Raw genomic sequence first — 15366 nt, 5'->3', positions numbered from 1 at the left:
GTATAAATGGCTAGGAAATAGCGTAAATATGGATAGATATCCAGCGTGTATAGCAAGTGCAATTGCCTATTTTCCCACCCTTACCTATACCCGAACTCGTAGCTGGCCAACAAATGTGTTCGTTGGATTTAGTATTAAACCCACCTACCGACAGACATCTAACGTTGTAACAATGGTACCGTTCATCCACACAGCAATCGGAAATAAAATCAGCAGAAGAAACTATTATTTATTCGCTTACATGATAAAATGTGCGTCGGTTTATTTGATTGAGCTTGTTAAAACCTCCGAAAATATTTAATCTGCGTGATGTTACTGTTGCACGCTAGCGAGAAGCAAAAGATTTATTTGAATGCAGGGGTTTTCATACCGCGGCACGCCTTTCATCAAGCTTTTGAATTTTTCCTTAAAATAACTGAACAAATTTAGCAGAATTATACAAAATAGTATAGTTGAAGTTGGATACTTCTAGGGCTGTATAATAAACTCCAAAACGGGTTGATGTTTTGCTAATGATATAGTCGGCCATCTGATGATGTAAAGTTTATGTAACGATGAAAATATATTAAATGAACAGAAGAGAAAATTTATAAAGAAACTGTACAAATATTAGAAGAAGCCAACAATCCACAACCACAGAATAACAAGGTCCAGGTCCAGGAAAATGGTGGCCTTACCTCAACTAAACAGAGGAAAGAATATTGTAATATGACTCTGATATTTTTAAAGCAACTCATTGAAATCAATGGTCGAATTAAAGTTATTCTAAGATTATAGGCTCGACTATCCAGCAATTCTTGACTTTTTCACTTATAGCAGCATGCCAAACGAGCTACCATTTTCTCATCATAATCATCTTCAGTTGCTCACAACCTTGATATCAGAGTCAGTGCATATTTTGCTCAGAAAAAAGTTCGGAAACCCCTGGTTTAATGCATTTTAGATAGATATCCCTTTCATTTCCTACACTGCTCGCTTAGCCGATATGAAGACTTTTTGTTTTGTTTTGTAAACACTTCCCGTACCCCGTTCTATCGCAAGTCAATGTGAAAATTCATTATCTTGCTTGTAGCCTTTTCCTACTGCCGTCTGCGTCTTTAAATGGATTAAATATTACATTCCCAGGCGCTGCGTCCGTATGTCATTACTTTCCACTCTATCAACCCGATGGGGGTTGCCCGCTGGCAGGCAGCAATGTGCGCGAAGGCCAAAAGGCCACGAGTGAGTTGATGAGTGATGGCGGTTTCATTTTCCGCCGCACATCTCACGAACGCGGATGCCGGCGGGGATTTGGTTGGACGTGTTAATGAGAAGTTGATTTGCAGACAATCACCACCGGGCCAGGCGCTAAGACCCGCGCAGCTGCTGTTCCTGTTGAAATGTGCACTTTTTGCTTTTTGTTCCTTATTTTTGTGTGCTGCCACCACCTTCCACCTTTGGCACCCGAATGGGTGGAGGATAGAGGAGCTCCCTTTCGGCAGTGGGAGCGTATGGGAAGTGTGATGTATCTTTTCACGCGTGTATGGGTGCAGAAGGTGAAAGTTGGCAGCAGAGTAAATGCCAACAAAGCGTGTTGGCTGGCCCTTGCGCTCGCTCTGTATGCAAACCCATTCATCTCTATCGAAGATTAGCGAGCGAGGGAGGGTTGGTGATTCCGTTTGTAGCACTTTTATTTCATTTTCTTGTCCCTTTGTATGTTTATCGTATTTTTTTTGTGGCTTTGTTTTGCCGCTAGTCGTACTTGCATCCATTTAATTATGCATTTCCACCGGCGACGGCGGATGCTGTTTTGATAGTTGGTTTTTAAATAGTTCTTTTGTTGGCAATTATTGTGCGCGGCGCCATTTTTTTTTTTGAATTCATTGTAGTTCACGCGAACCATTTTAAGCATCATTTTACGGAATGAATTCGTTCGTTCGTGCAATGTGTGCCGTTCGTGGTTGATTTAAATTTGTATAAATCATAATTCTTTCCGCCCGGCAGGCGCTGGGTGCCGCTAATTACAATTAAGCTGCAGTAAATGGCGAAAAGTGAAAGGTTTGGGAGGGGTCGGAATTGCATTGTGCTTAAACGGTACTATATAGGGACAAAGGAGGGAAAAGACTAGAATATGGTGAGTAGATGGATAAACACCGATTTACTGAGCTATCATTAATTGCACCATAATAAATATGCACTCTGTTGTAGAATTTGTTGTCATTTTGGAATTCGAATCCGCACGGAATAGCAAACTATGCATCGATTCAGGATAGTAATCCAGTCTCATTCATCTACAAAAAAACGTACCATTTTTATGCTTCCTTTAGCCCTTTAATCCATTGCTACTCGTATTCACTGCTGACTGGTATTATTCCGCTTCGGTTGTGCGCGAGAATGATTTTATGCCTCATTTTACAGATTGCTCCCATTGTGTATGGTGCTCTTTGTCGATTAAACGACATGTGTTACTGGCAGCTTTTATGGGAGCTTAATCTCTGCTGCAATGAATATTAGAGAACGTAGGGAGAGGGTAAAAAAGTTGGAAGCACACGATGATATGAGATGATATTCTCCGTTCTGAAAATGGCCACTATCAGATGGTTATGAGCGCAGTGAAGCTCTTTCAGCTTGTGATGCACTCGATGCTTGTGCCATTATTGCCACGTTGATAGCGACGACGATGCTGGACGCGTATGCACTTTGAGTTGTTTTGAAATGAAATTTATTCTACAGCATTCTGCAACCAGGGTGCGTGTGTGCTATTGGTCCGGTCGGGTTTGCTCTCAATAAAGTGTGCATCGTATTCAAATGGTCCGGTTGCAAAGTTTTGTTTGAAAATGTGATGCAGCGTCCAGTGACTCGAGGCCAATGCCTGTTACCGGTATATGCAGTTGTCTGTCTGGAACAATTACAGCTAATGCATACGTTTATGATAATAGACTTTGTATGGGGTGGCCTTATACTGTTGATTCAATTGACTTTCCAGGGTGTTTGCTCGGTAGGGAAAATGTTATCGGCGAAGGTGAATTGTGGCACGGTGACATATGCAATTGGTAAAGGCTGGTTCCATTCTGATCCTATTACTGTTTGATTTGGATGGTGCATGTTTTCTATGTCAGAGAGCCCATTTAAAATTTTGGGAAAAGTTTTAATTAACTACCGTAGTTGTCGTGGTTAATATATTTTTCATATATTTTACTTAAGTTTTAAGAAGGAATTAAGCTGGAATTTTGCATGAAACGCAGCATGTTGTCTGTTTAAATGACTATGATGCATTTTTATGACTAAATTCCTCATCGGTGAGATAGATGCACCCGATCTGTGGACTAATGTTAATATAAATATCTTTCCTAAAATGTTCTGTAGTTACAGACCGTTTATAACTGACATACGAAGACGAGCATACAGCGAGAATGACCCACTACTAACCATACTTAAACCATTAGATTTAAGTAGTTTTAATCCGTTAGCTTCTAAATTATTAATCCTAGATCGCTATATAGAGAAGAAGATATGGCGTTTGGGTACTCCAAACTCCAAACGTCCAATATTATCTCCTTTTAGAGCCTGATCAGAGTTGAGGACGTCTAGGTGACATGTCTTGGTCTCCGATTCGTTTCCAGGAAAATTTCGATAGGTTTGACTCAACTTGATCCAACCAACGAGCTCACTGTGGTCAACGAGGTCACTCCTCTACACCTCGTGCTGAACGAGTCACTGGCAATCATCTTCCTAGTGAGGCATTAGTTCGGCATCCACGTCACATGCCCCTGTTATCGCATCCTTTCGGCTTTGAGCACCGTCAGGATATCAGCACTGCCACGCTAGCCCGTGATTCAATCTCCTTCGCCACACGCCCTGCGTGCGCACACCACCAATGATAGTCCTTAAAACCCTTCGATCGAAAATGGCGAGACCTCCTTCAGGACTCTTACCCGTAGAGGGCTACCGATTATATTAGTGTCCTCTGCATCTTGTATTTCGATTGTTGAAGTCTTCAGGACGTAAGAGAGTGTGTGGAGCCCGTAGCAATACTATATTTTACACGACTTTCCATTGCTGCAGGTTGTAATTGAGATGGCTCTTTCTTGAGACAAAATTGCCCAGCCGTATTCAATGTTCATATTTTGTTAAAATTTTAGTAATCATGCAACGAATTTATACATCTTTAGCGTCCTATTTTGTATTTCATCACCATAATATCGAGGTAAAATTTGATTAGACCACTTTCAACACTTAAAGATGCCTGGGCCACCAAACCCAGCGGATTAAGACGTAATCCGTTGTGAACTATTTCACGGAATCTTGATAAACAAATTTTTGCATCACTTCTCAAAGTGGAGAAGGTTCCCTTCTCCAGCATGAATCCTTCAAAACGTTCCCTTCAGGCGGTGGCATCTGCGAATTTCCATCGTGCCGGTGTAAATATGTCGCTCGGGTGACAATAAAATCGTCTCGCTAGAAGGAGCGTCAATCTTGCCGTGGGAAAGGGAGTTTAATGGAAGTTCATTTGTTTCAATCAACCATCTCCAAACACTGAATTCGTTTGTGAACCGCTCTAAAGCCATCGTATCCCCTACCTCACCTTCCTGGTCCACTTTAGTTTGGAGCATATAGTAAATAGAAGCACCGAAGACACCACGGGCTGACTACGGGCGGATCGGGATCCGGGTCGTCTTTGCTGCAGATGAAAGCTTAATCTTGCGCAAATAACTACCACTCGGTTCGTTGACGTTGCCGGTTGTCGTTTTTCCGTTGCTGATTTTCCCCAGGACGATGGCATCCGCCAGGCGCGCTGCTCATCCGTTTGCCAAACCGCCGGGGAGATTCCACCTTCACCAACGACTGGGGGTGGGGGAGAATTGGACTGGATTTGGGTCATTGAAACCGAGGCCATCGTGACAATTGCATTTGCCAATACACGGAACGGCTACGTTCGTGAACACACCGTTTATAGGTGCGCGGGCGATGCTCGACAAAAGTTTGCGCTTTCCTGTCACGTTGCCGGCACGTGACGTCCTTTCCGTGGCGAAATTCTTTGGCAGTTTACTCTTTTTTTTATTGCGCTTCTTCCATTTACAATGCTGGTCGTGCTTTTTTGCATTGTTTGTTTGGTTTCGAACCGTCCGATTCCGTGTCCGTGGTACAGGGTTTCTTCGTGCTGCAGATGCTTTACACTTTGCATTAACATGAGAAGTAAATGAAAAATGGAAAAGAATGTCACTTTTTAAGTGTATTTTGTGAGGTGAGTTTGGATTGTTTATGCTCATCGCGACTCGCCATAGCCAATGCGTTCTCAATGACCATTGCGGAGCATGATGTGCGATCGGTGGCTTCTTCTGCTGGAAGGTCATTCGATCGTGGAAACCGGTGCAACCGGTGGCTGCCTTCACTGCACATGATGCATGCCGTACGGTTGCATCATTCTACGCATTGCACTCGTTTCATCGACTTGCGCAGCCCGTGGTAAAGTGGTTGAGTGGCAAATTATAACATTTTGTTTTGCTTTGTTCGTTTTTTTTTTTTGTCAAATTTTCCCATCACAACCGGAGCTCGAAATTTGCGTCTCGCGAAAGCACTGGCGCTAATGTGCAACGGCATTTGCAACGGTATTGACCTTTTTTTTCTCACCCCCTTTCTTTTTACAGCTGTCGGGAACTGGGGCACCATTTGACCGGCCGCTGTTTGCGGATTCCGGTCCCATGAACTAACCGCTTAATATCAGTCCGACGGTCGCAAAGGTCGCCAAGCACACTGGCGAGTGAAAATAAAGAAGTCGTGTTTACCACGGATACTACTATGCTCGGGAATCGGGCAGGACCGGGGTGGCCCCTACGTTTCGAGCACTCCCTGGACAGTGAATGCAAAAACAAAATGTGTATCATTATTTCAATGCTCAGCATCCGAAAGGTGAACGTTGGCGTGCTGGCGCATGGTACACAACGGCGCCACTGCAAATGTCAGCCCAAATGTAATCGTGGTGACTTTATCGAACTTTGTTCGCTGGCAGTAAACAAACCATCGGGGCGCTCTGGCTTGCCTGACTAAATCAAGATCAAGGTGCTTAATGCGGGTCGACATTTGGCGTGTACAGTGTTCGAAGTCCCCCGGGGTGGATGTTTGGACTTTTAAAATTATTCATATTATTCATAAACTGCATAAGGCGGGTTAGACACATGGAAGATTTGTCTGATTAATCGACCACTTTGGGATTTTACCCTAAAAGGTGTAAAGTTGTTTATTTCAGCTGGAAGTGTTTTAATCTAAGGTCAAAGTTAAGCATACAAAGGTGTCTTCGTATGTTTACTATGGGTTTAAAGTCGGTTTTTATTGATGTATCAGGCCATAATAAAAAGGATACGGATTAATCTACACACCCCGGTGAGATCGTTACGGGTTAGACCATTAATTGACGTCGAGGAATGCCGCATCTGATTCCTTTCTGGTTATTTGCCGAGAATTCACCAGTGAAACCCTACTTGTCGTGTCTTGCGATTTTAAATTGTATCCGTCCCGTCCGTTGTCCTACCACATATTGACATCTCAGTTCAGATAATCGTGATATATGAATGATTGCTTCGAAAAGGCCATTTATGGTCTGTCAAATTTAGTGAACAAATTAACGAATGAGTATAATTAAATGTCAAATTAGCTCACAAGTCCTCTTTTTCCTGTTTCGCTCTACTACTTCGAGAGATCTTGGCCCACGATCGCTTATTTCATTAGCTTGATAATACATGCATCTCGATTGTGTTGAGTCTGGCGGACATTCCGGACAAAGTCCTGCCGTATGAAGACAGGCGCCGCTATAATTTCGATCACTAGACTATCTATTAGTGTCCCTAGACTGACCAGACTGTGGCTATCTTGAAAACAGAAAGAAGCCTTTCTAGTTTATAAACAAGGCTATGCCTTTTTGCTTATAGAGAAACCTACTAGCCTGAAGACTCTGACAAGTGATCGTCTGTCTAAGTGTCGTATACTTTTAGGCGTTACGTACTCGTTCTATTATGCTAATTATTTAAACAGTTTAATACGTTGGCAATAAAAGATTTAAAGAGTAAAAGTAAAAGTAAATTTATGCAGGAGTAAAAGATGATAATTGCACATTTCTTCTTGTTCCCTCAACGACCTACTAGGTCATGCCGGCTAGTTGAATCGTCAGTCCTTATTATGAAGGGACGATCCGGACGGGATTTAATCCCCGATCCTGTTGTGTCACCATCACATTGCCCGATCATCTTTAGCACATTCAAATGTAACACCAAACTCTTCCTTCCTTTAATGCACTTTAATAAAGGCCTTAAAAGGGCAAAGAACAACAAACCAACCGAACGACTCACGCGCAAACGACATGTTAACCGCATTCGGATCGAGTTCAAGTCATCGGTTCTTGTGCTGCAGTATTTGATTTTCATCCAGGTGCCAGGTGAATTGGCCATATGTTTACCCCCAAACGCGACCATACCATCGCAAACGCCGTCAAAACCTTTACTGTGCCGTTGGGGATGGGATCGGTGATTCACGAAAATAAGCTTGCTGGAGTAACTCAACACTGCACTCGAAAGCGTTTTCATTTCGGTGTGTGTGTGTGTGAATTTTCAATACACCCCTACGGACTGGACTGGAGTGCAGACGAGCCCCGCGAGGCGCAAACATGGTACAGATTCCTTCTTCGGATAGAACGTGAAGCGGTTGGTACGTTGACACTTGCGTTAGTTAGATAGCTTCATGAGTAGTGCACAATAAATATTGCATTACACGAGCGTGCTTGAGCCGTGTGTTGGAATGTGTGAACGTTGGGATCTTTTACTTCCTTTTACGCACGAGATTACATCTTCCAAGAAAGGCAGCAACGCAGCCATGCTTCCATTTTGGTGAATTTGTGTGCCCCCGTGTGCCTGTAACGCTTTGTAAAGCGTCGTTTTCCGTTGAAAATTCTTCAAAAAAAAACATTGCTTTTCTGCAAAACAAACAAGTGCTGCTCGTGTGAAACCCCCAGCAACCCAAAACTGAAAAACGGATTTATGCTGAAGTGGTGAACATTTCGGTGTATTGTGTTGGAATGTTGGTAGCATGTGTGTGGGGTGAATAAGCTTGAAACGTATACTCATAGCACCGTACAGTAGCAGGCAAACATTCATTCATACGTAATCGCGACCGGGTAAGATGAACACACGCATTCGGGCATCGCGGCATACCTGTAATAATAAACAACAGTGTTTGACTGTTTCTTTCGAGCTGTTTGTTAATCCGCCCGGTGGCAGCTTTAAGCCACCTGGATTTGGTGGAGTGAATTACTTTACCGAACGCTGGTCTGAAATGGATGAAGCTTCTTAAAGTGTCCTCATGAGAATGATTAATAGAAATGGTTGGTAAATTGGTACTTTAATGGTAAATTTTGGTACCTTTCTAATAATCTGACAAGTACTATTCAGTCGTGGCACGCTACTGTATGATTGTAGTAATGCACTCTGCATGACTAGCCCTGCGTTTGAGCCAACATAGGTTCTTAGGGTCAAAGAGTAAAAATTAACTAACAAATAGTTGTTCTTTTCTAACAGGTGGGCTGATAATTGTTCGGTCTATGATGGTAAAACACAATTTTTTGACAAAATTATGTTTTTTCATTCAACATACACCCTTTCAGATTTATCGATTATAGCAGTATTTGTTCTTCGCCTCAAAATAGGCATAAATTCTTTTGAGATTTGAGAAGAGGGAATAAACAGCGGGTGGAGAATCGTAATTCGTAGCCCAATTCATGCTTTTTTGGCCATTGTTTTCCCTGATTTGTGGCACGGAGAGTTGTCTTGTTGAAAGAAGAATATAATTCCTACAAATGTGGCCGTGTTTCGGCGATTTTGTCTTTCAAACGCTCCAACAACTGATATTGTATTCGCTGTTAATGGTCTTTCCTTTCGGTAGATGACGATTATTCCTTGTGTGTCGAAAAAATCTATCGTTCCATTTTCAAACCGCTGTGGAGCAGGTTCATCGCGTCTAGTCCGCTTGGATTTCTTGGCTTTATTAGACTTCGGAGTAAAGTGGTGAAGTCAGGTCTCATCCATGGTAATACACCGACGTAAAAACTCGGATTTATTTCGCTCAAACAGCTGCTCCGAATTATCAATTCGTTGTTATTTTTGGTTCAAATGTGTGCTTGCGTGGCACTAATTTTGCACAGAGCTTTCTCACATCCAAATACTCGAGAATGATATGTCCATCGCGTTCCTAAGATATCTTTGGGGTGTAAGCTAACACGATCGACTTCATATTATGATTGATCTTAATAATTGTGTGGATATCTTCTATGTTTTTGTCGTTAGCCACCACGTTTTGAGCCGTCCACTGTGTTCACGGTGTTCAGTACTCATTTCATCACCTTTAAAATAATTATGCCAATACTTAATTGTTGGTTATGGTAGAGCAGTGTCGAAAAACTCTTCAACAAACCAAAAATTAGCTTGGGCTGTATTTTTTCCCTGCAAAAACCACGCGCAATTCCTTCATTTCCATGATTAATTAAAACACAAAAGTTCATCACACAAATGCTCTAACACACTAGGTTATAGTCCAAGGGCTATCAAATTTTGACAGAACGTGTTTCAAGGTTGGTACAAACAGCATCAACCGTCCTGTTAGATTCTATACTAGGTCTCATTAAACCATTTTGACTACGTTGAGGGTATTAAATTCCTTCTACGAGGCATCAGTCTTCGTAGGAGTTGATCAATCTCTTTCGAAATGTAAGACCGAATGCTGATGCTCAAAAGGTTCTAGTTAAATGACGCAATTTGTCATTATTTGGATTCTATAGCTGTGCAAAATAATACATTTTAATATATATTTTTGCGACAAAAATTCTTCAAAAATTCTTTTTTTTTGGTATGGAATGGTACGCCTTCTGTTGGATAAATGTTACAAATTTCATTGAATCAACGTTCCTTTCACCTATCATTGATAAACCACCGGCAGGTTATTGATCAAGACAGGACGCGTTGTTGCATGTTTCCACATGAGCAACCTGAAAATAATTCCACCCCATAAGGGGCACGGGTGTTTGAGGTTAAAAACTCAAACTATTCACCAAAGATGCTGGCCGGAAATCGATCTCTCGCATCAAAAGAAGGAAGTTTAAATGAAATAAATACCAACCATTCCAAATTGGATTATTAAGATCAAGTGCCATTATACTCCGTAGCGAGGGAGCAAACCAAACTTGCCGGACCATCCGGATGGAGAAGCATGCCCGATGCGCAGAGAATCACCAACCAGCAATTATACACACTCCGAAGACGGTCTTGCACATCAGCACAATTCTTTAATTATTACATCTCCTCTTGCGCTACCGCCGGGTCGGCAATCGGGAATTGGACCGAAAAAATTCCCGACCTGGCTTCATCAAAACAATTGCCGGTGAACGAGAAGCACACCGAAAATGTAGCTAAAAACAAATATCGCAATGCTCGTCCGTCGTCCAGATGGGTGAGTATCCATTTCCGTTTCGTTTTGGGGCGTTCGGGCATTCGGGGAGAGCGTTTTGGGGGAAGTTTGTTGAGTGTGGTATGTGTACGGGGGATGGCACATCCGCCGGTGTGCGGGCATAGGTCGAGTCGGCGGCAGTCAGTTCAACTCCAAGACACTGGTCAATCGTGGAGCAAGTGATCATGTTTGAAGGTTGCTTCTTTACGTCCGAGCTACCACCATTAGCTGGCGAAACGTAGCTAGATGGTCCAGAAATATCCGGTCTTGTGGCGAGCGAGCGAGGATGGCAAAGTTCACAGCCACATTCTGGGCGGTCGGTGGCCTCACAGTCAGTGGTAATGTGTACCACAAGATGCGAACAGTTGCATGATGCGCTAAACTGCATCGGATGTGTGACCGGTCGCGACCAGTTCAGACGGCGGGTGAAATGATGGGCTTTTGGGTGTTTCCCTTAGAAATGGAATCGGAATCATGCTCAACCTTGCCTCCGGGGGTGGCCTAAACGATCATTATGCCGGTGTTGATTGTGCTCGGGACGGGCGTACAGTGCAAGTATATTAAAATAATTGACAACGATTGCCATCTTCTCTTTTTTTTATCGTTTGTATTAATCATAATGGCTGGCATTAATGGGCACCCGATGGTGCTGGAGGCTGTACAGGGACAGGGACTGTCTCTTACCACCGAAGAGTTGAAGTGGCAAGTTATTGATGTAATTAATATCTGCAAGTTCTGTTACTAGTAGAAATGCATGAGACAGTAAAGGGAAGCTTTGGAAGGGAGTACGGTCAAACACATTACGGCACGTTAGCTAGCTATAAACATAAAGAACTTTTTGCTTGAGAACCGGTCCAACATGTCATAATGAAAATAGCAGCAAGCATATCAAATTTAATTTCACTTTTATTGCCGCTAAAAGATCGTACAGGTTTTCTTCAATAAACAATTTATTTTACATTAAACTACACTACATCAAAAACACTCCTCAATACAGTAAAGTATGACAATATGGGCACGTGTGATTATCACAAAAAAAGAATCTTAAACGAACGGTACAGGATTCCAACATACTACATCCTTCGTCGAATGCGAAATGAAAATAATACCACATCTCGGTGGAAAACTTCCAAGAATCTTCGCACAAAACATATATCACTGGCACATGTTTTCGCAGGACGAGCAAACGCGTGGCACATGCAAACGGTTCTGCAAATCGTACAGTGTACGAACGTATAAGTCACTCGATGACGTTCCAACGCGCAATCCATAGCGACAGTGTCGAGTGAGCCGTTGTTTATTGTTATAAGCACAACATAAATGCTTTTCGCTTCGAGCGATTGAAAACATGGAAACGCGATGGACATGGCCAGAGACAGAGCCGTAGAGCCGTCTTTGTAAGGAGTGAGAGCTATCAATTTCGCTTTTCATTTTTGCACACTGGCGACAAGGATACTGTCGTTTTTGATGTATGTAATAATTCTGTGATTTCACGATAGCGTATTGTGGAAGGAAACATATTCAAACACTCACTCTTTTATTATAGTTTTATAACCAAAATCGGATGAAGGTGAGTAGCGAAATTTAATCTACTACGGTTTGGTGTTACCGGGCTTTTTTGTTTCTCTACTGTCAGCATCAGATGCTGAATGCCGCGCTGACTTGTAGACAATGGTTTTTTGAGATCCTACTCGTCTTCCTCTCTGGACTTTACTTCTATATGTTGCTCGGATCATAGATTAGCTTATGTGACCAGATATGCCACTCGATATTGATTCCAACTAGTCAACAACACCGATTATCTGGTATAGTTCTGAGTATGGTGGTATTTAGGAAACATTAAAGAATGCCAAAACTATTAAAAATGAAATAATTCTATTTAATATTCCAAAATACGCTCGAACATCGTATGGATAAGAAGTTTTCTTCAACTGCTTTAAGCGCTTTAAGACATCTTTATGGGGTTTCCGTAAAACCTACTTGAACACTACTCTGAGATGTTTATAGCTAGCAGCAAAGCTAGATTTCCAAGTAGTCACTAACGAAATAATTATTCTTCCTTGAAATAGACCACGCCTCATAGGAGCACGTGAGTTTAAGCTGGTGAAACTCATTCATTAATAAATTTACATTACACACGTGTGGGATAATCAATCTACCAACTGTGAGATAAAGTGGCTGTGAAGAATAAGTCACAGTTCTGGTGACGTATGTATTTTTATCAATTTTATATATTTTTATTAATTTTATAAATAGCTTAAAACAGAATTAAAAAAGCTGAAAAAATAGTAATAGATGATTATGTTATCCGATAACGAAGAATAAAAGTAGGATTATTAATAAATGTTGCCAAGATGTGCAACAATCTTAGGTGAAACAATTTCTTCAACAGCTCTTGCATTGCTGTTTAGATGCCATACAAAAAATGACACCCTTTTTAGTAAGGTATCAATCTTCAAGGCTTATAAGGTCTCGAAAAATTTCTTCATTGAATAAACTCACTAGGGCTGCCTTCGCTTTTGCCGATAAGTTCGTAGCACATGGCTGCATTCGATCCATACTTCAGCGGCAGAGAACAACACCGAGCTGAACGGTATGCAAATCGATGGCGAAACATCGAAATCGGTCGTTGCTCATCCATACTTTACGGTGTTAACTGAAATATTCCATCGTTGTTATTCGTAGCTCGCTTTGTTGGTTGCATTCCACTTGGGCCATCGTATGGAATGTGACATGCTTGCCGTTGCACGAATTCCGCTTCTCACGTAAATTAGCACAAACAGCACAGTCTACAAACAAGCTACAATCGGTTCTTTGCCGTTTCGTTACGCCGAAGGCTCCAACACGTTCCCAAGGGCTCGCTCGCATTCCCAGCTGTTGTACGTTTTCTCTCCCGCCGTTGACCAACCACGAGCTGGATGGGAGATCGCACAGGTGCTGCGCCATCGGGTGGAATTTCACGAATCGTCTACACCGCAAGAGGGACGCACTCCCACCGCATCAAGGTCGGATGGAGGCGATCGGTGGTCTCGATTCGGTTTCGATTTAGAGTTAGGTGTCCGCTTCCTTTTTTTACACCCTTATTTTCGATGTTTTTTTGGGCGATTTTTGAGATTTTCCACACACAGGCCGATTACACAGGCGCAGTGCGGGTGGTGGCGCATTATGCCGCACATCGATCGTCCGATCGCGAGACCGATTTTCGAGAATGGAGTCAGCGAAATTGGATTTTCATTTTCTTCTCCTCCAAACATCGAACCAAAACACCCACCTCACTTCGCTGAATGAGCGTATGCTTTCCGCGCTTCACACGCCGTGATCTTCATTTGTTGATAATTCTCAACTTTGCGCTGCAAAGTGTTCCAACAAAAAGGCCCGTGTCGGATGGACGCTCGGCTGGGTTTCGGTGCATCTTTCAGCGGTTTAAGACTTTTACCTCGATTGATCGATTTCGGCGGCCGACGGTTTGACACGATGAAACAATTTTGGGCCATGGAAAGCGCACCCGCTTTTCCTTCGCACTCCCAGTGCTCCAGATTGGTGTGCGTGTATTGATGGGTACGTTGAATTTTCGACATTCCATCGATCGATCGGTGTCATGCGTTCGGGTATGGACTGCCGGATTGTTAGCTGTTTGCTTCCATTTTGTGTTGTTTAGTAGAGTTTGTTGCATGAAAGTGTCAGTTACGATTTTGTTTTTAATCAAAAGCATTGGTGGTGGAACAGAATGAAAGTTCGTTAAAGGGAAAATAAAGTGCAGTTGTCTCTGGAAATTTAAGAAAGCCACAAAAGGCAGAAAAAAATATAAAAGTTAAGGAGTAGATTTTTCTTCTTGGCTTAACGACCTTCGAAGATTAAGCCGGCCATCGAATGGCTTACTACCGCGGGACGGGGTCCGGGTGGGCCGCTGTCGCTTAGTAGCTTTGTAATAGCTTATCTAAAATTGAATTTTGCTCAAAACTATTCCAAGAATACTTTGTATATTCGAAGTTTTTACAAATCGCATGCTTTACACATCTATTATCTACAAAAGATAAGGTCTGACCATCATAACGATATCGATCGACGATGTTGAAAAGCTTTCAAAAGTAGTTCTTTGAAATGTTAAATTTAAAATATTAAAATTATATTTCTACCGTTAACACAGGCCATCTAATCACCTCTTCAAACAACGTCCCAGAAGGCAGAACCATTTGCCGAAGAAAAGCTATCGAAAAATCCAACAGTCTGGTATTGTTTGTCACCGGAATGATAATGATTCCTAGGAAAAGCATCTTTTTCCGTTGGCAGCGAAACGGAACATTCTATTTTCCCGGACCAACGCGTAGCAAATGGCACCGATTTTGCACCAAAGCATCAATTCGAGGAAAGAACGCTTATGCCGAGTATAACATTGCTTCAAGATGTATAAAGTCTTAAGCAAGTGAAAAAGAAATTATATGAACAGCATCGAACGTATCAAGTCAGCGGCCAAACCATCCATGCGGGACAGCGATGCCGGCACAAATCCCTTATTGAAAGTATAATGGTTCGTTGGAAGAAACAGCATCGCACAGGTCAAAGAATAGCGTGAGTAAACTGGAATAAAAAAAAAAAAAGTTTCATGAAATGAGGGTAAGCGCTGTTTGACGAGTGATTTTCTTTCCAAAGTGCCAAGAATCGGGGAGATGTTCTACCTCCCCCCAAGGGTGCTGTATAAAACTTGCTATTTATTGCCCAAGCATCCATCATAATAAGCAAACCTGGCAAACCGAAACTTGTTTGTGATCGATTGTGGTTTTTTTATAGCTTCGATCTCTTTCGATAGCTTCGAAGGAGGATTCCCTAATCGTCTAATAGTTTGGCAACAAATCCCGGCCGAGTGTAACCGGTTCACTATTCCGTCATCGATACGCCAACAGC

The 15366-nt window shown here is 42.3% G+C and overlaps 2 protein-coding genes across 7 annotated transcripts in view; one reads left to right on the top strand and one right to left on the bottom strand.

Annotated features, from left to right (window-relative positions):
* Nucleotides 1-8708, top strand: part of LOC126564970 (D-3-phosphoglycerate dehydrogenase) — a 483268-nt gene extending 474560 nt beyond the window's left edge. Inside the window, exon 8 of the mRNA XM_050222103.1 lies at nt 8696-8708. The gene's annotated coding sequence lies outside the window, so the exon portion shown is untranslated. The remainder of the gene's footprint in view (nt 1-8695) is intronic.
* LOC126564362 (zinc finger protein ZFP2) overlaps nt 1-15366 on the bottom strand; it is a 505414-nt gene that overhangs the window by 47568 nt on the left and 442480 nt on the right. The window lies entirely within an intron of this gene.

This window comes from Anopheles maculipalpis, chromosome 3RL, assembly GCF_943734695.1.
Source record: "Anopheles maculipalpis chromosome 3RL, idAnoMacuDA_375_x, whole genome shotgun sequence".
NCBI classification, from domain to species: domain Eukaryota; kingdom Metazoa; phylum Arthropoda; class Insecta; order Diptera; family Culicidae; genus Anopheles; species Anopheles maculipalpis.
This window is presented reverse-complemented; position numbering and strand designations above follow the sequence as displayed.